We start from the raw sequence: 13,747 nt of genomic DNA, 5'->3' as shown, positions 1-13,747 counted from the left end.
CTAAATGCAAGAGAGGCTTAAGGAGGTTGATTTTTCTTTTACATACTACGAAGTATCATAATTTGAGTATGAAGTGTTAAATAAGGGTATGTGCCTCACCCGCAAACTAAGACAGAGGGTCCACTTCACAAGTCTAAAGGAGGTTCCCTTAACCTTATAATTTAAACTGATTAACTAATGTGGGACTCTTACATGTGGTGATACTTAAGAGGTCTATTCTTCAACACTTTCTTCACATGTAAAGTCCATTTTAACTTTGTCTCATGTGATTTTTCGGGCTAGAGTTCTTCTTTACTCCCCCTCACATGGACCTACTTGTTGCCTAGTGAAGTTATAGCCATTTAGGGTTCTATATTATTGTGAACCTGCAGGCTCTGATACCATGTTAAATACGGGTGCTGGTCACACTTGCAAACCAAGAGACTGAGTCCACTTCACAAATTCAAAGGAGGTTTAATCCTAAAACCATATGCCAATAGGAGGAGTAGCCCCTTAGCCTTATAAACAAATTAACTCTCTCTTTTTCAACCAATGGGACTCTTACATATGGTGATACTTGAGAGGTTTATTGTTCAACACAAAGGATAGCTCAGTTACTTTGGATAAAGTTTTCCTTCTGGTTCCAAGGAATCCTGAGATCAATGTCGAAATACATGGAAAATGATTATGATTAAGTTTTGGAATGTAAAATAAAACTTTGTGTAGTAGTATAATTATTTGAGTCAAATAAAGAGGTGTCTAAATAGAATTCTCCATTATTCATTGTTTCTCATTTTGATTGTATTTGTATAGTTTTTCTTAGATTTATAAATAATATAGCGTCTGGCCTTCTAGGCTTTGGATTTATAAATTTCTAAAGTTACTTTTGTTTTTAATTTTGCATTGATTCAATGCATTTTATAATTGTCCATATCTATTGTCATGTACTATTACGTGTATGTACTATTATCATGTGTTCACTATAATATAAGAAGATTAATTTTTAGCAACAAAGAAAATTTTATTACTCAACATAATTTAGCAACAAAAATATTTTGGCCGTTACCAAAGGCCATAATCTCTATCATATACATATATCAAAGGTTTGGCTAGGTCATCGATGGTAACAAACAATCGATGTATGCCTATTTTTGAGTTATATACAATTGAAGGTACTAAAGTTTGGGAAAAGTTGCAAAGAAGGTACTTAAGTTTGAGAAGTTGTATTTTAGAGTACTCAACTTATTACAACAGGTAAAACTCCAAGTGGTAACTTGCTCCAACCAGTTTCCCCCTTTTATATTCCTTTAAAAAAAAATGCTTCATTTCCTTCATCACCATCCACCAACTCAACTTTCTCTCTCCTCCATTACTGCAACAAAAATCCTTCAATTCCTCAATTTTCTCTCTCCTTAGAAAACCTTCAATTTAGAAGTAGCAAATGAAAAAAAAAAAACATTAGAAGAAACAATTAATTAATTAATTGTCAGTGTCCCCATTATTGTTCTCATGTACGCATCAAATAGATTATGTCATCACTCGGAGCAGGGGAGGGGCTTCTGGAGGTAGGCAAATTCGATGTCTATGTTAGTGTCCCCGTTATTCTCATGTACGCATAAAAAAAAATTAATTAATTAATTTATTTATTTATTTTTAGTTAAAATTCTAACATTCCTGAATTGATTGGTAACTAATTACTTCTACTGAGATTCTTTTGAGATTGAATTGAGGGTAACTGATTACTTCTACTATAGGAAAAGCATCCCAAGAAATTTCAAACTCATAAATTAAAAATGAAGATAAGTTAATTTGAGAAGTGCAGTGGATTTCATTTGTGGGTCTGTTGATTTAATTTCGCGACGAATTTCTTCAATGGCTTTTGAGAGGAAAGATGAAAGGGGTGTTGATGATTATGGGGAATGAAGTCGAATTCCTTGATTAAATCATCTAATGAGCGTTGAAAGAATAAGTCCATTATTGATGAATTCACCACTGATGAATTGGTTTGAGCTTATTTTATTGATGATTTTGATTTGATGGGGTATTTTAGAATTGTGGGGAATCCATGATTGAGTGTTGAAGGTTTTGGGAGAAGATTTTAAGGTTTTTTTGAGTGGAAAAATAGAGCAAACATTAGTACCTTATGACTTTATGTCAGAAATTTAATTTTCCCTTTTTTTTTTTTACTTTAGTTAACCTGTTGTAGAAGGTTAATTTTCAGTTGAGTACTCTATCTGCAACTTTTGAAACGTTAATACCTTCCCTGCAACTTTTGGCAAACATTAGTACCTTCAATTGTATATAACTCCCTATTTTTTCATAGTTTTCAGTTTTGAGTTTGTGTTTATACATCTTCCTCTACAGTTTTAATTGATTTTCAAATTGAACATAGTTTATTAGATTGATGGAATCAAACATGACAAAAAGTGTCACGAATTCTTTAAATATATCAATAATTTATTGACGCATCCAATTGAATTTTGAAGATCAAAGTACCGAATCTCATTTGCACCTTCCTAGCTACTTGTATTTAGTTTCTTCTCATTTTATAGGAATTCAAAATTTCCTTTGAGTGCTGTTTTGCATAAAATAGAGTAATTCATTTACCTAATCAGTCTAGGTCATCAAAACTTCACGTGAAAAACGTGTAGTCTGATATTCAGCCAAAAAGTCTTTCATTTTCTTAAGAAGCCAAGCATCGAACCAATCTACAAATCACTAAATCATAAATTAAATCAGAGAAATTTAATAATGGAGGAAATATCTTTTTCACACGTAACACCCCCACAAAAGATAACATTATCTATACTCATTATACATTAAAAAGCGTTTTCAAAAACGTTTATGTGTCACGTGGCACCCTCGCCATGTCATCTTTTAACTATAAGCATATTTTAATAAAAATGTCTCTTATGAGATTTGAACTCACAACCACAAAAATATGCATTAGATGTCTTACCATCTCATCCGTATATTAATTATGTTTTTATACTCGACTCATAAATATATAAGTATGTAGATTGGATGGAGATCTGAACATTTAATAAATGCAATTCTTAAAAAAAAATCGATCATATTATTTACTAATTATGATCATCGAGATAATACATACAAACAAGAAAATTTAACAATTGTTATAAATTTTAGTTATTTAATTATTTTGATAATAATTATGTCTTTATTTTCATTATAATTAGTCAATAGTTGTTCCATAATTAGTTTATTCAAAGGTTTAATGAGAAACTATTACAAATTATAAACAAATAATGAATAAATAAATATTTAAAAAAAATGAACCTATTTATTCAATTACAAGTGTTAAAAAAAAATATAACCCGGAGCATCGCCCGAGCAACACACTAGTTGGATATTAAAAGGAAATCATGTGTCACCTGTGTCACCACTCTAAAACTTTTTTTATGTGTAATAATCTTTTTTATTTTTTTAGGGAATCGCGTTGAGCATATTAATCAAACAATAAAGAGTCTGAGAGTACATAGGGAGCAACGTCATTTGGACAATGATTAATCCAAACTTGTTCAACACCAAAAGGAAATAATCTAGCTAAGTGATGGGCAACAAAGTTTGTTAATTTCATGGATAGTACGAGTAATAATCTTATTTTATGTGTAATAATCTTATTTAATTTTTCATTAAAATGTAACTTCTAAGTAATTATTGCACAATAAATACTATAAATTAATTTGAAAGAAATTAATCACAAATTAATGGTTGTTAATTTCATGGATAGTACGAGTAATATTCTAGACTAAATACCAATTAATTAAGCAATTGCACATAGTAATATTTTTATGTATACTACTACATCTCTTTTCAATTTTCACATATTTTTTTCCTTTTTTGAATTAATTTTTAAATTAATATAATGTTTTCATAATATTTTTTTAAGTTAAGGTGATTTTTTCATTTTGTATTTAAACAAAACTCGGGACATCTGTCGTCCATGCCACAAACTAGTAGATTATTATTTGGAAATTTTTGCAAAAGTACACCACAAAAAAGCTGAAAAATTGATTATAACACCACAAAAAAATTAAAAACTTTAATTATAACACAAAAAAAAAAAAAAAAAAAACCAAAACAAAACAAAATTTAATTTCAGCACCACTTAAGGATTCTTGGATGGAATCCGTTGGTGGGACCCCCTATGATAGGAATATTAAATACTACTAACTACTCCCATCTCGAGTCCTAGGAATATTACTTTATTAGCCATTGCAATCAATTATTGGCTTGGTACTTTTCTTAGCATTATAAATAAGTGTAAAGATTGATAGATCGATGACACAAATTCTTTAAGCTCAAATTTATTTTAGCTATGGAGAAAATTACCATCTTTGCCATCATTTTGCTCGTGTCTTTGGCAGGTTTAATAATTCATCAATAATCTCTTAATTCATACTTCATATATTTTAATTGAGATTATTACGGTTGTTTAATTATTAGTTGTTTACATACACGGATATGAATGCTATAAGGATAGGTATAGTAGAATGGTACCCATGCATGACTTGATATTGCTTAAATTATTTATTGTTTATGACATATTTTATAATCGATCAAAAGCTGAAAAATTCAATCTAATATGATTGTCATGTTGTACTTCATAATTCCTATATTTTCTATCGTAATTAGCTTTTAGCTTGTTGTGCCAAAACCTATAATTTATGTGTACACTTATCGAACCACATATGATAGTGCATGCAGTGCCAACATGGGCAAGCAGGAAAGGAAACATCGTTGACACAACCAACATGGAGATATTCGATGAGGCGATGAACGTGTTAGAGAGAGAGGAGTTAAAGGTTTTACAAGAGGTTGCAAGAGAAGTAGCAACGGCGGAGCAACAACCATTGAAAAACCTCAAAGCCTGCGCAAATCCGGGAGAAAACTGTGCATTTATCGGCTGTTGTGCAATTACTGGACATCAAATCGACTGTCTCGGCAATTATTGTTATGACTGGAATGATTTCCCCCATCCTCCCTACAAATCTAATAATTAAGCTTATTACAAAGCTTTTATTTCTTGTGCTTAGGGCTCTATGAAGCTACGTGTATTAATAAATAAAACTATAAAAGTGGACGTTGTATCTTGTAGACTTGTATGCATGTGTTTTATAACAAGTTATATTAAAGTTCGTTGTTGGTTTCCGAAGTACAAGTAGTAGTTTTAATCTACGTTACTCTATGTTTTACCAAGTTATTGTTTTTCTTGATTTCGAGATACAAATTAAATTACTCCTTCCGTTTTTATATACTTGTTTCATTTCTTTATGTGCGGAATTTTAGGAGAAATTGGAGACAGTAATAAAATATTTAGGTAGTGGGGTAGTTAGAAGAATAATGAATTATAAAAATCAAAAATAGTGGAACTCATACGATTATTTTCAGTTCACTTCAGCTTTAATAAGTTCAGTTCAGTTCAGTTCAGCTCTTAATTTCCTTCTTTTATAAAATATTCAGTTCAATTCTGTTCATTTAAGTTTAGTTCGGCTGTATTAAGTTCATTTCAATTCAGTTCTAATACGTTCAGTTCAGTTCAATTCAGTTCATTTCAGCTCAGTTCAGTCAATGAGAACAGACTCTTAGAGGAGATAAAATATGAAATTAATAAAATAGGATTTATGGTGGGTCCACTAGGTGAGAGAAATTAAATAAATATTGTAAAATCTTTCCACATAAGGAAATACAGTAAGTATTTAAAAACGGCCAGAAAGAAAAGTGGAGCAAGTATTACAAAACGGAAGGAGTAATAATATGATGGGCCGAAGGGAGAAAGAGAGAGAAAGAGAGTTCACTTACATCATGTAAGCGTTTAAAGCTCAATCAAATACAACTAGCCTTTTGGCCCGTTCAATGCTCGGGTTGTTACTTGGGTTAATTATTTTCATATATATAGGTATGGTTTTTAAAAATTGAAACTGTTGATATAATATACACCTTGTGACCAGCCACATACAAAAATTTGTGATCTTTTAAGTAAACCGGATTTCATAAGATAAAACCTTTGGAAATTCTTTTCATAAATTAAAACTTATCTTTTTATAAACTTTCCATTTATAAGCTTGCCTAGCTTTGCCACGCTTCTAAAAAATTCCATACATAAACTAAATTAACATATTTACAACAATCCTTAAAAAGGATAAACTTAACACAAACTAGATTGTCTCGTCAAAGCTGTAGGTTAAGGATATTTGGGCTTCACGCAGTCTAGGATTAAGATCCTGCTGTCCTTCAATCTCCAGCTTCTTGCTGGTACTTCACAGGCCAAGTTCTTATGGAACTTGTTGTCTTCAATGCTGACCAAGTCAAGCTTCTCAACCATCAAGCTTCTATTAGAAAGTTTCTCTTCATGTTCCTGTTATGGAACTCATTTAGTTCCAGTAAGGAACTCTTCTTCTACTTTTTTTAATGTGAGAAAATTGTGAAAAAGGACCTTTTAAGTGGTCGATTTTTTGAAAAAGGACATTTTAAATTGTATTTTGTTTGTCTGGGGTACTTGGGTGAGCTTGCATGGTGGTCAATGCCGGAGCTTTGCAGTTGACTATCACGTATTAGTCACGTATCTTACTTTTTTAAAAAAAAATTCTCCAAATTAAATTTCCCTCATTTCTCGACCTAACCCTTTCAAATAATATTCTCACGAAGGTCGGGAAAAGAGGGAAATTTGGGGAATTTTTTTACTTTTTATTTTTAAAATAATTCACGTGACTAATACGTGAAAGTCAACTCCAAAGCTCTGACGTTGACCACCATGCAAGCTCACCCAAGTACCCCATACAAACAAAATACAACTTAAAAGGTCCGTTTTCAAAAAGTCGACCACTTAAAAGGTCCTTTTTCACAATTATCTCTTTTAACATGGATAAATTACTCTTCCAAAGTCAACTTCACTTGTTCTAGTACAACACTAAGAGAATTCTCATTGGATGAAGTTTGCTCTTTGTATTCATCATCACCAAAACTCCTAAAGCTTCAATAATCGTGAAGTGCTCAATTTATAACCTTAAGCTTAACTTAATTTTTCCTAATTCTTTCATTTCAAATTTATTCTTTAAGCACTCCACTGTTACAAAAAACTCTTTAGGAGCTCCAACAAAATTCATCAACCTACACAACATTTATAACATATCTCAATTCTAATCTCTTTATGCAATAGATGGGCAGATAGGGTCATTCTTATACCTTTTTATAGAACTACTTACTAAGGAAAATATAACACATGCATCTTTATCTTACAACCCATCAAGTTATCTTTTACATTGGATGATGTTAGGGATCGAACATTTGATCTCCTAGACTAATAGTTGGTAAAAAAAATACCATTGAGCTGCATTTCTACTACTTGTCATCACGATTCACACAAATAACACTTTTTATCTTTTTTCAGAAAATTAGTGAGTTAAATGAACCCACCATGTAATCCATGTATCCACCCCTGAACCTATTAAAAAGTATAGTGAAATTGTCTTTTTTGAAAATTTGTGTTTAGCCTTTGATCATTTGCCATGATATAATTAGGGATAACAATAGGTGGGTATAATATGAATCCCGCACTTCACCCGCCCTACTTGGAGCGCGTAGTATGAGTTTAATTAGGCGGGGAAGTAGACGGACATGGGTACAATTAAAAGTCATATCTACCGTGGGTAGTGGATAGGTGGTGGATTTGATGTTATACCTATCTATCCGTCTAATTACCCTCCCAGTTACTTGCCAACTTATTACTATCACTAAGTACTTTTTTTATGTCATACTTTTTGTATTTGTAATGATGTAGGACTATTTTATTGTTTTATTACAAACTAGATTGTGGCTCAAGCGATGCCCCGGGTATTGAAATTATCTTGAGTTTAAATACTTGCAGATAGATATTACTATGTATAATTGCTAAATTAGTATTGGATATAGAAACATAGTTACCAAGGAAACAACCATTAGTATGTGATTGATTTCTACAAATTAAATTGTAGTTTAATGTGCAATTATTTAGAAGTTACATTCTATATGAAAATTAATTATAAAAGTTACACATGCGAAGAGTTTTGAATGATGATACATAGGGTGACACGTAACGATGATGTGGCATCAAATCACATTGAGGGAATAATGACACATGGCCATAACATGTTGTCCCTTTGTGTTTTAATAATATTATAAATTATAAATTGACTGCTACATACCTTAATTGTAAAACATGCTACTGTATTAAATTATGTATTTACAACAATTTAGAGATGGCATAGTGACATGCTATAGAAACTTTATTAAACAAGTGTTTTTAGGTGGTAAAAAGGGTTAAAAGCGGATGATGAATAATATCAACATAGGTAGTGGACCGGGTGTTGAAATTTTACCTACCCCGTGTGGCGGGTATTAAAAAATTTGGCAAGTGCGGGTACGATGGAGGGGGTACTTGCATCCGCATCGCCCAATCGATCCCTAGGTATGATATACTTTTATGACCATAAGCATGGGACAGGTCCAAGACTCCAAGGGTTGGGAGACTATTATGCTTCATTTACTAAAGTTACTATACGTACTTGTTAAATCCTTATAAGAAAATAAGCATTGTGTCGGTAAATTTATCCTCGAAACACTTCCATATAATATTGGGATTATATGAGACATTAAAAACTTCAGCGCATTTAGTGAAGATCAAGAGAAGAATAGTTGACTTAGATACAAATTAAAGCTTGATCGTGTGAAGTTGTGAGCAAAAACATATTTGCACGACCTTCCTTTCCAGTAGTATATTCATAGTAGACAATTCATTATTATTATGAGTTAGCCTTAGGATTTATTAGCAATAATTACAACTATATTATGCAACTCTCTCGCCATTTTTAACATATCCATTACATTTACTTAGATGGCAAACTTAGATCCCACAAACAACATAGCTCAAGAAAATTTGCAAGACGAAATCAAAGAATTGCAACTTTCCCTCCCAAAAGATACATGGTTTGTTTGGCCAATGTACCTCTACCAAGGTTCATGGTGCCTAAATTATATTTTGGGGGGGTATGATCTCATTCAAAACCCACTTTCAAGCTCATGATACCGATATCATTTTAGCTAGTCTACCAAAAACCGGTACAACATGGCTTAAATCCCTTATCTTTGCCATTGTAAATTGTACGAAATTTTCTGATGATTTTACTCAACACCCTTTCCGAACCAAAAATCCTCATCAACTCATCGAACACTTAGAGATATATGTTTACAAAGAAGTCAATGGATATAAACCAGACTTATCTGAAATACCCTTACCTCGACTCTTTGCTACCCATGTGTCGTATTTATCCCTACCGGATTCTATCAAGAATTCAAAATGTCGAGTTGTTTATGTTTGTCGAAACCCTTTTGACACCTTCGTTTCAACATGGCATTTTTACCTAGATTTTGAGCCGTGTAAGGGCATTAAACCCGACCTAGATATGATGGAGAAATATGTAGATAAGTTTTGCTCGGGTGTCTTCCCATGGGGGCCTTATGAAGATCACGTATTAGGGTACTGGAAGGAAAGCAAGAAAAACCAACAAAAGGTGTTATTCTTGGAATATGAAGGGCTAAATAAAGAGCCAGAAGCTCATTTGAAAAGATTGGCCGAGTTTGTGGGTTACCCATTCTCGGAGGTTGAAGAGAAAAACAATGTAATAAACAAAATAGTTGAGTTATGTAGTCTTAAAAGTTTGAAGGAAATGGAGGTAAACAAGTTTGGAAGGCTAAGTACTAAATTTGAGAACAAGATTTTATTTAGAAAAGGGGAGGTTGGAGATTGGACCAATTACTTGACTCCTACAATGGCTAAACGTAATGATGACATGCAAGAAAAACTCAAGAAGGCTGGTTTTTCATCCCCATACTATTTAACTAACTAGATTTCCTATTTAATTTCCTACAATAGTCAATTGGTTGATGCTATGTCAATGATTTTTATTTCCTTAACGAATTCTAGTGAGGTTTACATGCAACAGACTGGATCACTAATATTTACCATTTAGTAAGTGATAGTTTCAAAATCATACCTTGTAATAACTCTTCTTTATTACCCTTTCTTTCATCCAATGCTTTTGGATTCCTCTTCAAGAAAGAACAATTTACTAATGTTTTCCTTTTTTATAGGAAATTTGTAAACAACTATTTTTTATGTTACCATTTTTGCGAACAACTGCCTTTTTCTTTAAAGTTTGTGAACAATTATCTTATATTGAGTTTTTGTTTTGTTACCACTACCATTTGTCGGATTCCGTCAAAAGAACATATTATGCTCGCGTTCTTTATGAATATCTATAATGTTCATTTTTTCCCCATGTTTATTTAAATATAACTAATGTTCTTTCCGGGTGCACCAACCACACATTAATAAATATGAGTGGCAAAGAGTTGACGAGAGGGTAATTTTGTATAATCAAGTTGGCTTCATTTCAGAAAAAAGAAAAGAAAAAAAAAAAAAAAAAAAAAAATAGAATTCAGGTATTTACAGTTTTGATATCACAAAACTTCTTGTTTCCTAGCATTTGCTCATTGGCTTTACGCACGAAGTTCAAATCTGCTTTCCTAGGTTAGGCATAGTTCAAAATTTTGACTTCGTAAAACTAAAATTGCGCAATTCTCATAATCTCATACAGTACTCCAAATATGTCAATAAGTTAATAGTCAAAGGTTTTGTTGTGTAAATTTTTTGAACCTAGGAAAAAACATATGCATGCATAATTTTTGGTATGATCATCCAAATATAATTAAGAACAATATTATATGAAATTGATACAGGAAAGCCAAACTGCATACAATAATAATTACTCGTTAAAAATACAATTAAAGTTGAACTCTCCTATCAACAATGTACTGTGTAAAGTGTACACATTATTAAGTTACAAAACAATATATCTCTCCAGGCTAGGGTCGCACACTAGCTAGTTATTATTGTCAAAAAAACAACAACAAATACAGAAAATAAAATTATATTAAGCGAAATGGTTTTGAGGTGGAACCTCCTTGGTCTTGTAAAGTGGTGGACTTACACTCTTCCGTGACGGGTGCGGCCCAGACCCGTATTTAACACGAAATAAATTAATTCAACAAATTGATATTCACATTGACCGAAAACAAAACCATCAACCTTCTTAATTACCTTGGAGCTTCATATGAATTAAAGGGTTTATAGTACTTAGAAGAAAAACCAGAGGCCTTGAATTTGTCAAGGAAGTTTTGATCAAAATTCTTAACTATCGTAGGGCTCAAATAATTAGTCCAATCTCCAACTTGCCCTTTTCTAAACAAAGCTTTGTTCTCAAAAAAACCCATAATAACTACCATTCTTATTCACATCCATTTCCTTCAAACTTTCAAGGCTGCAAAGTTTGATTATATCATCTATGATACCTTTGTTTTCCTCCTGCTCTGAAAACGGGTAACCCACAAACTCCGCGAGCTTTTTCACATGAGTTTTCGGGTCCTCCTTTAGCCCTTCGTATTCCATGAACAACACTTTATTTGGATTTTGTACACTCTCCTTCCAATAACCAAGTACATGGTCATCATAAGGGCCAAATGGGAATTTACCCTCACAAAACATACCAAAATGCTCCTCTATCTTATTATGATCTTGCTCATTGTTGTTGTGAAGGTCTACCTGAGGGTAAAAATGCCATGACGAAATAAAAGTGTCCAAAGGATTTCGACATACATAAATTATTCGAGATTTCGAGGATTTTATTGATTTTGGCAGTGACAAATAAGGTATATGTGTGGCAAAGAGTCGAGGCGGGGATAATTTGGCTAAATGGGGTAGGGTTTCATCACTAGTGTTAACATAAACTGTGTACTCGAAATGTGAAACAAATTTATGCGCATTTTCACTATGAAGTGGGTGTTTAGTAAAATCGGAATAAATATTCCGATTTACAATAGTATAGAGGAGGGATTTCAGCCATGTGGTACCGGTTTTTGGGAGGCTAGCTATAATGATATCAGTGTCGGATGCCTCAAATTGGGTTTGAAATAAGATTGATGGTTTAAGTCTTCTAAAGGGGCACCAATAATTCTGGTATAGAATTATGGGGAAAGCACCCATCCATAATTCCTTTGGGAGTGAAGTTTCAAGTTGTTGTAAATAATCTTCTAACTCTTCCATTATGAGGGCTTTTTGTGGTTTCTCAGGCTCCATTGCATAGTGTTATATATGATCATGGTCTTATACATATATGACATGTATATATATGTACAAGAATGTGCTCCCTCCGTCCCTAAATTACATTCCTCTTTCTAGCATTTATTCCTCACATAATAGAGCGAAAGAGGAATGTATTTAGAGACGGAGGGATTATATATATACATACATTCAGGTTTATATATATATATATATATATATATATATATATATATATATATATATATAATAGATTTTTTTTTAATGACAAAAAGTCATATGACATTTACAAAAAAATAAAAATAAATAAATAAATAAAAATAAAATAAAGAATAAAAATTAAAAAAAAATTAATCAAGAAATATTTTAGACATACGGAGTATATGTTCAGAAGTAAACGAGTTGTTTTCGAATCATATCAGGCTAATTACTCCGTAGTCCATTTTACTTGTTCATGACTCAAAACATTAAATGTCATAATGAAATTAATTAATTGTGGTTGTTGGCTTCTTACAATAATAAGTACAAAAAATCCAAAATAAATGGTCTGCAATGCTTCACGATTGAAGATGCTGGCCTTGAGATTTATACAAATTCTTAAATGGACCTGGTTCACACTAATTTATTGTAGACCACTAACATTAGAGAAACTATGGTTGTTTTATTAATAAAAAAAAAAGTCACTATAATAAAATGAAGGTCACTATGTTGAAAATAAAAGTCATTTTGATAATATATAGGCTATAAGAGGTTAATTTTTTTAATGAAATATTTTATAAGGTCAATACTAATATAAAAGGTCACCATGTTAAAATTTGGGTCATAACGTCGTACTTCAAATTCACAATAGTGTTAAACGTTATACAACTTTTAATAAAGGTTACTATGTTAAAAATAAGGTTACTACGTTAAAAATAAAGGTCACTATGTTCAATATAATGTCAGTTGCGTGTGTATAAACCTCGAGTCCACAATAATATTATTGTGAACCAGGTCCACGCAAGTATTTCTGTGAGATTTAGGTCTCCTATTGTAACACTCGTTGTAATAACTACACTCTTGGTAGGTACCAAAGTAGTAGTCACTTTAACAATAATTCCACCCGTTTTAAAATTAGTTGAAGTGAAAGCTATATTATTCTAGGGTGATCATCAACTGAGAGGCTGAGAGTGGCAATGGAAAAAACGTGTCACTTATTTATCAAGCAAGTTTGGTCCCCTTTTTAAAAGCAATAATTAACTTTGTACTCGTCAATCTTTCTTTTTCTGTCTATCGGTGTCATGACTGTCATCTTATGTTATTGTTAATGAATATGGTTAATATTCACTTAGCCTTTGGTATTCTGTAATCATAATTATGTATCCCTTTGTATTCTCACAGTAGGTTGTAATACTTCACCTATATATGTTTGGTTAATGAGAATACCATCTCCAAGGAGATTTACATAATTTTACATGGTATCAGTTATGTATTATTTTTATTACTTTCTCTGTTCTTTTTTTTTACTTGATCTATTTCTTTTATCACGCTTGTCAATGCAAAACTTTAGCGATCAATAACTTTATTTTTCCATAAGTAAAAATTATAAAAGTT

The 13,747-nt window shown here is 31.9% G+C and overlaps 2 pseudogenes; one reads left to right on the top strand and one right to left on the bottom strand.

The window, feature by feature from the left end:
* Positions 1-8,872: 8,872 nt before the first annotated feature.
* Positions 8,873-9,884, top strand: LOC145594381 (cytosolic sulfotransferase 15 pseudogene; annotated as a pseudogene).
* A 1,249-nt stretch (positions 9,885-11,133) lies between these two features.
* On the bottom strand, positions 11,134-12,172 carry LOC145594380 (cytosolic sulfotransferase 13 pseudogene; annotated as a pseudogene).
* Between the last annotated feature and the right edge of the window lie 1,575 nt (positions 12,173-13,747).

This window comes from Chenopodium album, chromosome 19, assembly GCF_948465745.1.
Source record: "Chenopodium album chromosome 19, dcCheAlbu1.1, whole genome shotgun sequence".
Taxonomy (NCBI): Eukaryota; Viridiplantae; Streptophyta; class Magnoliopsida; order Caryophyllales; family Amaranthaceae; genus Chenopodium; species Chenopodium album.
The sequence above is the reverse complement of the archived record's forward strand: the minus strand, read 5'-3'. Positions and strand labels throughout refer to the sequence as shown.